General features: G+C 36.5%; 1 pseudogene; it reads right to left on the bottom strand.

The window, feature by feature from the left end:
- Positions 1 to 7686: 7686 nt before the first annotated feature.
- LOC115950357 overlaps positions 7687 to 16817 on the bottom strand; it is a 54342-nt pseudogene continuing 45211 nt past the window's right edge.

Genomic DNA, 16817 nt, shown 5'->3' with positions numbered 1-16817 from the left:
AATCTAATCCAATACCTGAGATTAACAAAGAAATTTTTAACTTTCAATCTAAATTCAAATTGCATGAATTAGATCTTAATCCTTCCTAAGGATACAACAAATTTTACTATATATGACTTACAAATTAATGTGGCATCATCAATCATAATCATAATAAAAAATTACTATTCATTTAGTATATTTTTGAAAATCATCAATCACATTCATTAGTCATTACCATATTAAATGGTAAAACTCCTGTAATAAAAGGAAGCTAGTTCAAGACTCTTTGGTGGATCAAGATGACTAATGAAAAAGGGTGAGGGTGCCTGCCAATATCTGTGAAAATTTATACTTATTAACTAATAGCATTTTTAGAATAAATGATAGAATTATTTTTTGTGCATGATAGATGACACATCAGTTCGTATTAATTATTTAGTAAAAATTGTAGTATTTTTAGTACCACTCTTATTAGATTGTTGAAGTCCCCTAATCATATTCATTGCTACATCAATTTAGAAATATTTTATTAATAAAATTGATAATGACTTTTGTTATGAAATTTTAAAGTACTTGCAAGTGCACAAATAGTACAAAAGATATTTTGGCAAGAACATGGATAAACCCATAGAGACTTGTATAAATGTAGGAAAATTAATCAAATCTTAACTAACATAAATCCTAATTTAACTAAGTCAATAGAAATTGATTACTTTGAAATTAAATAAAAATAAGTGTGCCAGAAAAGTTGGGGTGCTCTCAAAAAAGATATTTGGGTACTTTTAAGGGCACCTCTCTTTTTGGGTAAGTGATGTGGAGTCATTACTTATTTTTTATATAAAAAAATAAGAAAAAATAAATACAAATTACATGTTCAAAATACTTCATTGTCATTGATTGAATAAAGAAAAGTACAACTTTGGTAAATTAACCTTACAAGGCTTTAGGTCCTAGTTACAATCTATGCAAAAAAATACAAAGTTTTGGTCCTAGTTACAATCTACCAAAATTAAAAGACAAAACACTAGTCTATATATCAAAAAAACCTAAGCTCGGAGGCTAGGTTATGGAATGGGAGTGTGTTAGGCACTTATTCCGCCTAGACAGAGTCTGGTCTTCTAGACTCTAATGACCAATATACCATTTTTACATGATGTTGAATGATATGTTGAACACATATGATAGACACTTGACAAAAATTAATTTAAATAAATTTGCCTTATGAATGATGTCCTCTTTTAAAAAGAAATTTCAGATTTGCTTTGATAATTAAAAAAAAAAGATTTGGTTTGTAAAAAAAAAAAAAAAAATCAGATCTGTTTTTGTGAAGGGTTAAAATAATAAGATTTTGTTAAAAAGAATCAGATCTATTCTTGTGTAAAGTTAAAAAAAAAAAATCAAGAAAAATCAGATCTGTTGTTGGTAAAAAAAAAAAGAAAAAAAAAAGAGATTTTGAAAAGAATCAGACTTGTTTTGTGTAAAGTAAAAAAAAAAAAAGATTTTATCAAGAAAAATCAGATCTGTTGTTTGTAAAAAAAATGAGATTTTGAAAAGAATCAGATTTGTATTGTATAAAGTAAAAAAAAAAAGATTTTATCAAGAAAAATCAGATCTGTTGTTTGTAAAAAAATGAGATTTTGAAAAGAATCAGATCTGTTTTGTGTAAAGTAAAAAAAAAATGATTTTATCAAGAAAAATAAGATTTGTTTGTAAAAAATGAGATTATTATGCATGCATCACATTTAAAAAAAAAAAAAAAAAAAACCTAACTTTCAATCCCTTCTTTTGAATTTCAAAATCTGCAATTTTATAACAAAGAAAACTTAAAAAAAAAAAAAAAATCAGATCAATTTTGAGTTTTAAAAAATATAGATAAATTTTGAGTTAAAAAAAATCAGATCTGTATTTAATGAAAATACAAATTAGTTTTGAGTTTAGAAAAAAGCAGATATGTGTTTAATGAAAATATAGATCAGTTTTGGGTTTAGAGAAAAAACAAGATCTGAAAATACAGATCAATTTTGAGTTTAGAAAAAAAAAAAATTAGATTTGAAAATACAGATCTATTTTGAATCTTCATAAAATTTTTTGTTAATCATTACAGATTTTGAAGTCAAAAAGAAAGAATTGAAATAAACAACCATCTAAGATATCTAAGCATGGCAATTATATATTAAGAAAAAGATATAATAAAACATACTAAACATATTTATGCATCAAACAAAAACAAACTAATTAATAGAAAAAGAAAAGAAAGAAGAAGAATAGAATTCCTCTTGCATGAGCGTGCTTTTATAATGAAAGAGTATTTTAGAAATCAAAGAAGTTTGTTCACCTCTTTGAAGTCTAAAATACTTTACTTACAAAAGAGAAGTTCCTAAAGCAAAAGCCTTAAGAACCTCTTTAATGTAAGGGGAGTAGAATAGTCAGAAGAGAAGAGCCCCTATTTCTGATTTGTTTCCCCTATTTATAGAGGTTAGGATGCTAAATGAGATCAGATACGAATTGAAACGCATCCTTATCTCTAAAAAGTCGAAAAAGATAGGCTTTATCTTAATTAGTAATTCCCCGAGCCAGGCTAAAAATTTGGGCCAATCGGCACTCCAAGAGTGTCGAATGGCCTTCTTGGGTGCCGAGCCTGCCTTTGAGTTTTGGTCCAATTTGGACTCATTTTTCAAGGATTTTTGAGTTGAGAATTGCACCTAGATGCGTTTTTAATATGTATTCTAAAAATTAATCCCTTTTCTTTCATATTCAGGTCTTTAAAGTGATAATTATCTTGTAAATAAAATATTCCAAAAATTCTTGATTATCCACAATTTTTTTGTTATCTGATTATCCATTTTGTTCCCATGCAAGCAGGCCTATTTTTGACACTAACCAACAACCAATCACAAAATTATTTAATTAATTTTAATTGTCTAACCAATCATAATTAATTTGAATTAATCATGCGTGGTCGGTTCCACTAAAAAAAAATGCATGCAGACCGTGAAAACTTGATCATGTGATATCTTTCAATCCGACGGTCTAATTTGGGAATCAGACATACCGTCGTGATTGTTAGAACCCCAAGATCATTTTTATGATATGCAATGAATGAATTAATTCATGTAATGCAACTTTAAATTTTGGGTATATGAATGGTCACTTTAGTCATCTTCCAAGATTAAATTATGAGTGCAAAATTGAGTGTCTACACTAAGAAAATAATTAATCTAAGAAAGAAGATAGTAAAATATTCTAGAAATCAATCTTGCTATCATGGAAAATATTCTCATTAAAATCAGTATTTTAAAAATCTAAGGTATGCTCTTTTTCGCTTCCTAGGTATAAAATCAAATCATCAATTGTATTTGTTGACAAAACAAATCACAAGAGAGATCCATTTTTAAAATCAAGAAATAATAAATCAAGCATTCAATCAATTAAGATAAATATGGAGTCCATCACTGATTTCACAAGAGACAGGGAGAGGGAGAGAGTCGTAAGGCACTGTGGATTCTATCAGCAAAACTAATCATATAATTCATCGTAATCCAAACTCCTCTAACTCATCCAAATTTAAAACTATTTTATTTCAATCACCACAACATATTCATATCATTAATGTTTATCCAAAACTAATTAAAATAAATTAGGCTTGAAATTGTGTCTCATTATAGGTCTTTTTCATTCTTCTTTTCATTGGTGAGTTGTGATTTTTGTGGTGGATTAGTCCAAAGATGAGGAGATTAGGAGACAACGTTTATGATAACTCTTCGCAATTCAAGAGACCCTTTGGTTCTTCTCTTGAAGACTCGTAAGTTTCTTTCTCTATACCTTTTTGGTTTTTCAAAATTTTTGGTTTAACCTCTCTAATGTGTTTGCTTGGTGAGTTTTTGTATGATGGTATTTGCTGAATTTATATGGGGCTTTGTGAGGGAAAAGAGATATGGGTTATGTAATATTTCTGTACTATTGTTTGAGTTTGAATTGTGCTCTTGGTATATGTGTTTGTGGATTTGAAGCTACGGGCAATCCCAAGTCCCAGAGGGTGGAGAAGGAGGTAGTGGTCTTGGTGTTACCACGCGGAAACTAAAAAAGACTGACGCCTTAAAACCTATCTCAAGGAGGGGAAGGACACGTGAAGATTTTGGAGTGAATGCAAATTTGGCTTCTTATGATGACAAATATACCTTAAAGAGTGAGTCAACAGTTGAATTTCTAGGTCCTCCACAAAATAAGGTTGAATTTTAAGAAGCTATCAGCTTTGTGAACAAGATAAAGGTGAAGATATTGTTTTGCTTTGTTGAATTTCAACTACAAATGTTGGTTCCTTGCAGTTTAATGTTGATTTTTTTGTTTTGGGTATAGAAACGCTTTCAAAATGATGAACATGTTTATAAAGCATTCCAAGACATTATGAATGTGTGCCAGAAGGAGCACGAGGGCATAATAATTAAGGCCTACGATGAGGTTAGTGTGTTATGGCTCTTTTTTTTTTAGTTTTCTTATTCATGTAACTTTCAATAGTCTTAGTGGGCTGGATTTTAATATTCTTAGTGGTTTTTGTTTTACAATTTTCAGGTTGCAACTCTTTTTGATGATCATCTAGATTTGCTTGATGATTTTTCAAGATTTTGGGTTGATTTTTATTAATTTAGGTATTTGGGTTATTGGTTTTGATTAAGCTTGAATGACGAAGAAATAAAAGGCATGATCAAAGACGTTTGAAACCCATTTAGCTTAGGGTTGATAGCCATTGAAGGTATTGCCGAGAAACAAGGAATTTTCTTTGCTTAAACGTGGTTTGGTTGTCATCCTATGTGATGTTCTTTTCTTCTTCTTCTTCTTATTTCAATTCATTCTCTAAATTTTATTTATTTATTTATTTTATTTATCATTTGTTTTTTAGTTCCTTTTGATTTTGGTGTCTTTTTTTTTTTTTTTTTTCTTCCTTCAAATTTTCGTATCTACTGGTTTGGGTGTCAATGTTAACTTTCTAATTTAATGAATACTCCAAATTGGATTGAGTATTGCACGCCAACTATTTGATTTGTATTACCCTTTTCTTATTATAATTATGATTGTTATTTGGAATGTAAAATTGTATTATTTTATTTTTCTATTTGTCTACAGTGGACAAGAACAAGGCATTCCATACATATAGCAGAACTCTTGCAAAGGTCTATTTCTACCCTCTTTTGTGAAACTTTATTTCTTATGCCGTCGCACTGCCAGAGCCATTATTCAGTAGGTTCCTTTGACTCTCTGTTGATTCGATTTTAATATCATTTATCATTGATTTATTTCAAGTATAGATTCCCTATGAGATCTCGACTGCACTCTTTGTTAATGTTTCTTTATTTATTTCTAGGTTTGTATGTGGAAAGGCCAAGCCTTTGAGGCAACCCAAAGTCCAAGAAGAATGGGTATGGTTAGGTCTATTTTTCCCTTTATTGAAATCCCTTTCAATTTGTGTTTCAAAGTTTGTAGTTTTAATGGATTGGTACTTTGGGTATCTATCTACTGATTACAATAACTTCATTTCTTTTGCATATTAACTTTTCGGCTTTATTTAATATTTCAACTCTATCATATTATGTATCAATTATTTACACTTTTACAGAATCCTCATACGTACGGTTAATACTTTAATATTTTTTTTCATTGTACTTTTTATTTTTGCATCTATATTCTACCACAATTGGTTCTCTCTTTTATGTAGAAAGATGTGGCGGGTGATGTTGAGGGCAAAGGCAAAGGAAATGAAGACCTAGACAATTCATTGCAAAATAGATATGTTCCTAAATTCTTGGTAGACAATAATTCATAATGTATTATAATGAAACTTGAGTTCTTTTAGCAAAAATAGTATCAACAGATTGGTAATTGACTTAAAAATTTGCATTCATGATTTATGTTAGAAAAGCATTAGATTTAATAGATGACTTGGTCAATTAGGAATCACACCAAAGCTCTAAGTGTTGCTACTCACACTAGGTGAATATTGAACATTATTCAAATTCTTTATTTATCTTTGTGTGTGTGTGTGTTACATTGGTGTTTCAACATTTGATAGCAGTACTATATGCTTACAACAAAGTTATTTTTTGTGTTTGATTTACTTAAAAGATATGTAACTATAAACCTCTATTATTATTATTTTTGATGAACTATAAACCTCTATCATAAAAGTTTAGTGGTTTGTCATGCACATTAGAATGTCTAATTATCAAGAATTAGGTAGAGTGGGAAGAGTTAATCACCATGCAGTTTGCATTGCTCTATACTAGAAGAAGGATTTCAATTTGGTTATATACATGTTGCTTTAAAGAATATAAGTAGCAATTAAATTTTTGTTGAATGGTTATGTTATGATTTGCATGATCACTTACTTTAATAATGATATCTTGATTGTGGATGCAAGCTAATGATAATCTGGTATTGCATGCTTTCTTGACATTTGGTTTTGATCAATGCTAATTTCTATGTTCATTAATTCTTGAGCATATTGTGGTTCTTTTAGTGAGGAATAATGGTTAATTATGTATTAAACTTAATTCACAACGATTTATACTACTAGACATTAAGTACATTTCTATTGTGAATTGATGTGGACTTGCCGACCAATTATGCATGGCATCATAATTCAGCTTCCAAATCGGTTTGTAACAAAATTGCAATAGAACTTATAATACCTAGAGCAATTTTCATGTGAATTGGAATTACAGGCGAGGACACATTATATGAGTTTGTAATAATACTATTAATACTAAATAGAGATGAGTCAAAAGGGACTATTCTTTATAAAGGTTGCCTTTTAATATATTTTCTTGATGGTTTATGAATGTTCAATAAGTGTATAAAACACTATGAACGTTTAGACCCTCAATTTCCAAATAATCAATTCAAGCTTATTATCAAACAATTAATGTGCGGAATATGAACATAAGCATATAACAAAATTGATAAACAATCTAAACCAAATAAAATCATATCCACAGTAGAAATTAAATGGCAAAGATTAAGGGAAGAGAGATGCAAACACAAGGACAACACAATGATGTGTTATCGAAGAGGAAACCGAAACCCTCGGCATAAAACCTCTCCTTATGGCAAAATAGAAACAGTTGAGAGGGAGATTCATCTTCCTTATGGCAAAGAGGACATGAGTTTTGAAAAACAATACCCCTGTTCTTCAAGGTGAGAAGAGTGGGAAGACTATCAAGGAGAAGCCTCCACATAAAGTTGCAAATTTTGAGAGAAACTTTAACTTTCCATATCAACTACGATAGGTTTGAATCAAGTTATGCAGTCCCTTTTGAGAGAAGGTTATAAGCTTTTTTAACTTGGTAATCACCTGAAGCAGAATGTTTCCAAACTAATTTGTCTATCCCAGTTCCTGTTTTAGAGATAGGAAGGTTCAAAATTTCTTCACTAAGGGGATGGGGGTACAGAGTTTTGACAAGGCCAGAATTCCATGAGTTGTTTGTGTGATCAATTAGGTTTGCCACAGTACCAGCACTCAGGTTATGCTGATTTAGTAGATGTGGTTGACAAGGGAACCAGGCTGAGTGATCAAGAGGGATATTTATACCAGATCCTATGATCCATCTTCCTTCCTTTAGACAACGTGAGAATAAAAAACTATTTTTTTTAAACAAACCTAGGACAATTACCCATTATTTAATAAATTCTTAATACAACCTACTTCCCTTCCTAGTGCTGCAAGTTCATCTTGCATTGCTTTGCTATTTGAGACAACGCATTGAAAGAAAAACCACCCTTAGCCCAAGCCTTTTCCCCACTGTTTTTAAGTTCCTTAATTCTAGCCCTCATTGCCTTCCCTTCTTCGTGATCTTCCATTACTTTCCTTATCATCATCTCAATCTCCTCCCGTCCTACAACTCCTTTAGTTGGTGCAATTTTGGGACACACAGCCACTCTTAACTCAGCTAGCAACGCAACATTCATTTTATGCTCCGCATATAGAGGCCATGCTGTCATTAGCACGCTGCTAATTATACTCTCCACAACTGAGTTCCACCCAAAGTGTGATAAGAACCCCCCCATTGATCCATGGCCCAAAATTGCCGATTGTGGGACCTAGTCCGCTGTGACCACCAGTCCCAACTTGTGTGTCCGTTTTAAGAACCCATCAGGCAAGTAATCCAACAAGTTAATACCTTTGTCCTTGTTGTTTGAGCGTAGCACCAACACAAATCTCTGTTGGCTAAGCTCTAGACCCCAAGCAAGCTCAGTGATTTGCTGGGCTGAGAGCTTCCCAGTAACCCCAAACGAAACATAAATTATTGACTCAACTGGTTGCTCATCCAGCCAATCCAACAACTTGCTCTTCAAGCCCGACTGTTCAACCGGCCTAAACAACTGAAAGGCATTAATCCACATCTCTTTATATAGCATAATTACACTACACTAAGAAACTTCTAGAGGCAAAGACTGTTATAACAGACTGACAACCATATTCCAAATTATGCTCCGTGAAACTAGGAGTGACTGCTGGAAGACAGTTATGGCTCAATTACTCATTGAGAGGCCATAGCTGAAGAACCAGTCTTTGATAGAAGCAGAGCTTTTCTAGAACGATGATTAATGAGGGAGACTTGAACCAAAACAACCTCGTTTCTCGTTAAAGTTAAGTGACACCGTTTTGTCCAATTAAAACGATATCGTATCCTAGTAAAATAGCTATTAACTAGCCGTTAGCTTGTTCCTCCTCTATTTTCAAATTTTATTGTTGTTGGTTGTTAGTACTTGCTTTCACATCCCCCTCAAAACATGGGGTCAAGAGACACCATGATTTTGGACCTGAGAAAAATAAAACGAGAGGTGGACAAGCTTTTAGTAAACACATCAACAAGCTGATCACCAGTTGAAATGTACTTGACTTGAAGATCTTTGCGAAGAACTCTCTCACAAACAAAGTGATAATCTACCTCCACATGCTTGGTACAAGCATGAAAAACGGGATTAGAGGCAATAGCAAGGGTAGAAACATTATCACACCAAAGCTTGGGTGAGAAGGGAAGAAAGATACCTAGGTCCTTCAACACCTGGCGAAGCCAAGAGAGTTCAGTAGCTGTAGTAGCTAATGCCCTGTACTCAACCTCAGTGGAGGACCTGGACACAGTGTCTTGCTTCTTGGCACACGAAGTAATAGGGTTAGAACCCAAGTAGACTATGTAACCAGCAATTGAGCGTCTGTCAAAGGGATCTCCAGCCCAATCTGAATCAGAGAAGGCAGAAATAGACAAAGACCCAGGTTGAAGAAATATTCCTTGATGCAAAGACCCATTAACATATCTTAGAATCCTTTTAGTAGCAACTAAATGAACATCAGTAGGAGCAGACATAAACCGACATACTTGCTGGATAGCAAAGCTAAGGTCAGGCCTCATGAAGGTCAAATAATGAAGTGAACCTACTAAGCTTCTGTAATCATGAGGATTAGATAAGAGAGAACCCTCAGTAGGTATCAACCTAGAATTAGGAGCACAAGGAGTGCAAGCTGATTTGGAAGACAACATATTGACCTTGAGCAATAAATCCTGAGCATACTTAGCCTAAGATAAAAACAAGCCTTTTGAGGTCCTGGTGATTTGAATGCCAAGAAAGTAAGAAAGAGGACCCAAGTCCTTAAGCTCAAAAGCAATGTTGAGTTAAGCAATCAAAGTAGACAAGAATTGAGGATCATTACCAGTCATGACTATATCATCAACATAAACAAGAAGATATACCACATGATGCCCTTGTCTGAGAATAAATAAAGAAGAATCAGCAAGTGAAGCTTGAAAGCCAATATGGAGCAGTTGAGTGGAAAACCTCTCAAACCAAGCTCTAGGAGTTTGTTTGAGGCCATAGAGAGATTTCAGAAGTTTGCAAACATGATTAGGATGTGCTGGATCCACATAACCAGGTGGCTAAACCATGTAGACCTCCTTTCTGAGATAGCCATGAAGAAAAGCATTACTTACATCACATCAAGTTGTTTGAGAGGTCAATTGAACTGAATTGCCAAGGAGAAGACTATTCTGACAGTAGGAGGTTTAATAACAAGACTAAAGGTTTCCTCAAAATCAACTCCATAGTATTGATGAAATCCTTTGGCCACCAATTTGGCTTTGTATCTATTAATGGACCTATCACTATTGTGCTTAAGCTTAAATACCCACTTGCAACCAACTAAATTTTGAGTTGGAGAAGGAGGTACCAAAACCCAAGTACATTGTCTCTGAAGAGCTGAAAATTCATCATCAATTGTTGAGCACTATTGAGGATACTGTGCTACAATTTTATAGGAAGGAGGTTCTGTAAGGGTGTAGTCAGGCTTAGGAATAGAGCTGACCTTGGTGGATTTGGTATACTGCACTGTAGAAGCATTAGAGGCATGTGGTGCAACAGGGAGAGCTAAGGGAATTGAATTAGTCATAGCAGCAAGAGCCTTGGGTTAAAAAAATGCCATCCTTTGATCTAGTAATCATGGGATGGTTGTTCACAGTAAGAAGGGCTTGTGGTGGAGCTGCTGTGGGAATGGTAGGAGATTGGGATGATGTAGAGTAGGGGAAAAGGAGCAGGAGTAGGTGCAGACTGAGATGATGGTGACTGAGCAGATAAAGAAGTAGGAGTAGGTGTAGACTGAGATCATGGTGACTGAGCAGATAAAGGAGTAGGAGTAGGTGTAGACTGAGATGATGGTGGTTGATCAGATAAAGGTGTAGGTATAGGATGAGGAGTAAGCTGACAAGAGGAAGACTGATCAGGTAAAGGGTGTGATGAAGCATGTAAGGGCACATCAGATTGTGAGGTAGATAAAGGACACTGAGTTGTCACTAGAGGTATGGAAATATGAGGTGGTTGAGTAGGATTCAGACTGGGATCAACAAATGGACCAGTGGACAAAGGTTGTGGATAAAGAAATTCACTCTCATTAAAGTGAACATGTCTTGAAATATAGACCTGAGAAGTGAGAGGATCTTGACAGATATACCCTTTGGTATGAGCAGGATAACCAAGAAAGATACAAGAAGTAGTGCGTGGTAAGAGTTTATGTGCATTGTAAGGCCTCAATAAGGGAAAGCAGATGCAACCAAAGGTTCTTAAGTGTGTAAGATCAGGTTTAGACTTAAACAAGACTTCCCAAGGAGTAGAATTTTTAAGATTGGGTGTTGGAAGTCTATTGATAATATGGACAACCGTGGAAACAACATAAGACCAATAGGATGGAGGTATCTGAGAGTGAGAGAGCATAGTGAGTGCACACTCAACTATATGTCTATGCTTTCTCTCAACTACTCCATTCTGCTGAGGAGTGTGAGGACATGAAAATTGATGTACAATGTCATGTGTTGAGCAGAAATACTTAAATGCATTGGATGTAAATTCACCACCATTATTAGTTCTCAAGATTTTAATTTTGGAGTTTAATTGATTTTCCATAGTGGCTTTAAAGAACTTGAAAATATCAAGAACATCAAATTTGTGTTTAAGAAGATAAAGCCAAGTAAATTTTGAGTATTCATCAACAAAAAAGAGGTAATATTGAAAGTCATTGGAAGATGTAACAGGAGCAAGACCCTAAACATCTGAATGCACCAATTCAAGAGGTTTTGAGGCTTGAAATTCAGAAACAGGAAAAGAAAATTGATGCATTTTACCACTCAAGCAATGTTTACAATGAGAAAAAGTTTTATTGGCATCTGAAATACAGATTTGACCAACAGAAGACAAAGCTGTATTTAGAATAGCATCACTTGGATGTCCTAACCTATGGTGCCACGGCAACCATTTGTTTGACTTATTTACATGAAAACTTGACAGAAAAGAAGTACCAGCTGAAAAATGATTCTTGTAGGGACATGAAGGACATTTTTGAGAGAAAAGTCATGATATTTTGTGTGTAAGGTAGCATTACCTATGTGGTTAATCGGTAAGGATTGTCCATTCCCAACAGTAACTTGTTCTGGCCCCTTGTACTGAGATTGAACTGAGAGATTGTTGGTGATAGCTGCATTAGAAGCACTGGTCACAGCAGCAGGTTTTAGTGGAGGATTTTTGCCTTGATAAGCAAAATCCATCCTGTGATAGCAGTCCAAAGCTTGATGTCCGGACTTCCCACAGATTTGGCATGATGGTCTTTCATGCTTAAAACCTTGAAAGGAGTTCTGTGGAGAGAAATTCTGAGAGGAGTTAGTACTTGCTTTCACAACAACGGCCCGACTGCGTAAACTGGTAGTGAGCCGTAACATTCCTCTATTCTCACATTGCTTTAAGCGTTTTAGTGTCCAAATCTTCCCACATGTTCACCATAAGCCCATCACTCCGACTAATCTCTAAGCCAACTTGTAAGAACACATGGTATTCATGCTTTGTTCGGTTCATCAACAGGTCAACCACATCATCGGGTCGAACTGGCATACAACCCGGCAACCTTAGCGGTTCTTTTTGATCAACGTATTCTCCTTCAACTTCCTTGTCGAGGATGTTAATATATACTGCTAATGCAAGCGGCAGTGTGGTGGTTACAAATACGTACTTTAACATGTGGAATTCCTCAGCGACATCCAGTGCTGCTGTTCCGAAAATATCAACGAAAAGAGCTGTCGGCCTAGGCTTCAGGGCTGAGATTGCGGACCTGAGAATTGGGGATTGCTTTCTCGCATGATGGTGGTAAGCGTTGTGAAGATCGGAGAATTGGGTTCGACTTTGCTGGAGATGTCCACAGGTGTAGGGCCGGCCCAAGATAGTTTGAGGCTTAAAAGGGGCTTTTTACATCTAAATATCACTTAAATAATATTTAATTTTTTCATTATATATTTTTTAATTTCAAATCTATTATTAATTCATACTATTAATATAACTAATTTACCCAAAGTGAGCTAATGATATTTACTACTCCAATTAAAAAAAAAAGAAATCACTTAAACTAGCATATCACCAATTTAAAAAAAGTTATTCATACATTCATTTATTATACTGTTTACGTGACATTGATTATATTATTGTCACATTAATTTATAAATTTTTTGTCGTAAAATTTGTATTAGTTTTAGCATTTTTTTATTCACTTAATGGAGATTAGGTTGCATTTCTATTAATCCATATTTTTTTTATTGGAGAAAATATTAAACTTACTATAAATTTTATTATAAAAACTTACAAACTGATGTGACAATGAGATGACGCTTCAACAAAAGAATAAATGAGTATTGAATTACTTTATATGATTAGTGACATCGATTTAATTATAAGACTTATGTAATAAAACTTATAATATACTATCATAACTCTAATATTTTAGACCTTGGAAAAAAAATGTACACCTAACTCATATTTTTTCTTTAATTAACCAAAAAAAAAAAAAAAAAAAAAAACTTACTGTCCCCGTACTTGGGGGCCTTTCCATGTTAAGGGCCTTAGGCCACGGCCTAAATGGCCTACGCCTAGGGCTGGCCCTGCACGGGTGGTAGTTGGATGATGTCTAGGAGATTCTGATTGGATGGTCTCGGATTCGCCGGTTGAGGCTTTAGATTCAGCGACGACAAAGAAGGTGACGTGGAGGTTGTGATCCACAACGAGGCGATTTCCGAGCTCAAGGTTACAGACAATGTGGCCAACTTGTGGGCTAGAGACTATGACTACGTGTGTTTGTGGATTTGAGGTAACCATGGAAGTCAAAGATAAGATAAAGATGAGTCACGAGTGTCTAATGATCGATGAAGGAGATGGATGTTTTGCAACTTATGGGACGGTGAATGGTAATCTACTAGTATGTGATTTTTGAGAAGGTGCAGTGAGATATTTGTGCTTGCATGTGACCCACAAATTTGTAGTGACACACACTGACAACTAAGACCTGCAGCCACCCTTCTTTCCTAACATTTTTTTCGCTTTTCACTTTTTTTAATTTTAATTTTTACTTTTCTTTAACTTTTTTCCTAACATTTTTTAATAAATGATTGAGATTGAAAGTTATTTTTTGAAATTATCAATTTCAGCCATTCATTTAAGTATTGCATCAAGTGCAATTCCCCAAGAATACCGTACGTGTAATAATCATTATTATAAGCATAGTTGTTGTCAAAATGTGAATCATGTCTTGTATTGTATTGTATTGTATTATGTATGTATGATCTACAAACACTTCTAAAAAAAAAAAAAAAACCACAAACACTTAATAAAATTTGTGGGGCCCGGCCCAAAAATAATGAGCTATTCCAAATTCAGGCCCGACCGAGGAGCGTCCTGTCCGAAGAGAAGCCACATATGAAGCATTACTCAATCCCAATAACGGCAAGGAAACCTGTTCGAGGAGTAACTCCTCCTCGGACATCACGAAACCCAGACGAGGAACTCTCCTCAGCCAATTCAGTTCATCCTCCCAACATATAAAATGAATAAAATCCAAAATATCTCACGGAAAGCTACCACCACATTAATTGCGCCCCAACCACCCTCTTGGCCGCATTAATGAGGAAAAGACCCCTTAACAGTACCACCTTAGCCTCTGCAACTCACAAAAGGAGTGATGAGGGCGGCTGATGGGACAGGTGCTCAAGTAGATGCTTAGATGATCAACAAGTGTAAGGTTGAGATGAGAGGAGGAGAACTATATAATGTAGTGGAGTCCCTCAAAGAAGGGGACGGAGAAACTGTATTAGGAACTGAAGAAATAGAATCATACGGGAGAGATCCATTCTTGTGTTTTTATTTTCTGCAATAATATTGTCCATGTATCAGACCGAATAGGCTCACTGAGGCTAAGTTCTTTGACCCATCCTCTACAAATATTTATTGAGGGTTGCGCTTTGGGTCAAGGCCTGATCAATAGAATTTGGGCCAGGAAAATCGTGCAACTACAATTGGCGCCGTCTGTGGGAAGAACTAGGGCATCAGCTAGCACAACGGTCGAGCATGGCAGAACTAGGTCCGCACCAGGAGAATCCTCACCAGGCTAACTCCCAACAGACACAACCCGCCGAGTTCCAGAGGCAAAATAACCCCGTCAACCCAGGCCACAGGGGAAATCGTGAGGGAAGTGTGCATACTATTCGGACAAGTCAGAGTCACACTCAAATAGGTAGTCACGTGTCCCAGAGGCGAAATGGTCACCAGGCCATGCAGCGAGAGATAGACGATCTGAAGAGGAAGCTATGACGGGTACAGCGAAAGCGATCTCCTTCAGACTCAGACGAGTCCTCTAATGCGGAGGATGTGAGTTACCGACGGAGATCAAGGACCCCCCCAAGTGAGACCTTTTCCTACGAAAAGGAACCACGCCCTGTGCGGAAATATAAGAGCACATCCAGCAAGGGTTCGGGAAACGATGCCATGAAGAAGGCGTTGGACCAGGTTTCAAGGTCCCCCTTCACGTATAGAATTGAAGGGGCTAAGCTGCCTCGACGGTTCAACCAACCGGCATTCGCCATCTATAACGGTCGAACAGACCCGGTAGAGCATGTGAGTCAATTTAACCAAAAGATAGCGATCTACTCGCAAAATGAAGCCCTTATGTGTAAAATCTTCCCGTCCAGCTTGGGATCAATGGCGATGAGGTGGTTCAACGGCCTGAAGACAAATTCCGTAAGCTTATACAAGCAGCTCACTCAGGATTTCTGCTCTCGCTTTATCACCAACACCAGAGTCCCCAGGTCCCTCGGTTCGCTATTGTCCTTATCCATGTACGAGGGAGAGACTTTGAAAGCATATTCGGATAGATACTGGGAAGTGTATAACGACCTGGATGACAACCATGATGCTGTCGCTATCAGCACATTCAAAAGCGGGCTCCCCACCAACCATGGCTTAAGGAAGTCCCTCACTGGTAAACCAGTTGCCAACGTTGATCAGTTGAGGGATAGGATCGACAAATACAAAAGGGTGGAGGAAGATCAGCTGCAAGGGAGGGGAAAGGAGAAGGTTATCCCCCCCAAAGCAAATGATTTCAGGTCAGAACGACCCAACCTTGGTCAGCCGAGGAGAGATTTTTCGCGACAGGCTGGGCAGAGCAACCCGCAAACAGTGAATGCCGTATTCAGAGAGCTAGTATAACAGGTACTGGAGAAAGTAAGGGGTGAGCCCTATTTCAGATGGCCGGGAAAGATGGCTGGAGACCCTTCCAAACGTAACCAGAACCTGTACTGCCACTATCATCAGGACCATGGGCATACTACTGAGGACTGCAGGAATCTATGGAATCACCTAGATCAGTTGGTCCGATAAGGAAAGTTACGTCACCTGCTGCACCCATCGAGTGGCCACCCCGGCCAAGCAACACAAGAGCCTCGAAAGGACGTGTCCTTAAGACCCCCCACTGGGACGATACATGTCATCCTCGCTGCACCAGGAAGAACGGGGCCGCCCATCCCCAGAGTATTGGCTGTTGATCGGCTCCCCTCCGAGGGCAGGCAAAGGGAACCCAAAAGGTCAAAAAAGGGAAGCTCTTTGATACTGGGATTCTCGGATGAGGATAAGAGAGGAACTATTCAACCTCACGATGATGCCTTGGTGGTCACGCTGAGGATTGGGGGCTTCGACGTGAAAAGGGTGTTGGTGGATTCGGGAAGTGCAATAGAGATAATGTACCCTGACCTATACAAGGGGCTGAACTTGAAGCCAGAAGATTTGGCAGCTTATGACTCCCCCCTTCTCAGCTTCGAAGGAAAAATTGTTACGCCAAAAGGGCAGATCCGACTACCCATACAGACGGGGTCGGAGGTGGTGGAGGTGAATTTTATCGTCGTCGACTCTTACTCACCCTACACCGCGATAGTCGCCAGGCCATGGATCCACGCCCTGGAGGCCGTAACCTCCACACTTCATCAAAAAGTGAA

This window comes from Quercus lobata, chromosome 6 (assembly GCF_001633185.2).
Source record: "Quercus lobata isolate SW786 chromosome 6, ValleyOak3.0 Primary Assembly, whole genome shotgun sequence".
In the NCBI taxonomy this organism is placed as follows: Eukaryota; Viridiplantae; Streptophyta; class Magnoliopsida; order Fagales; family Fagaceae; genus Quercus; species Quercus lobata.
This window is presented reverse-complemented; position numbering and strand designations above follow the sequence as displayed.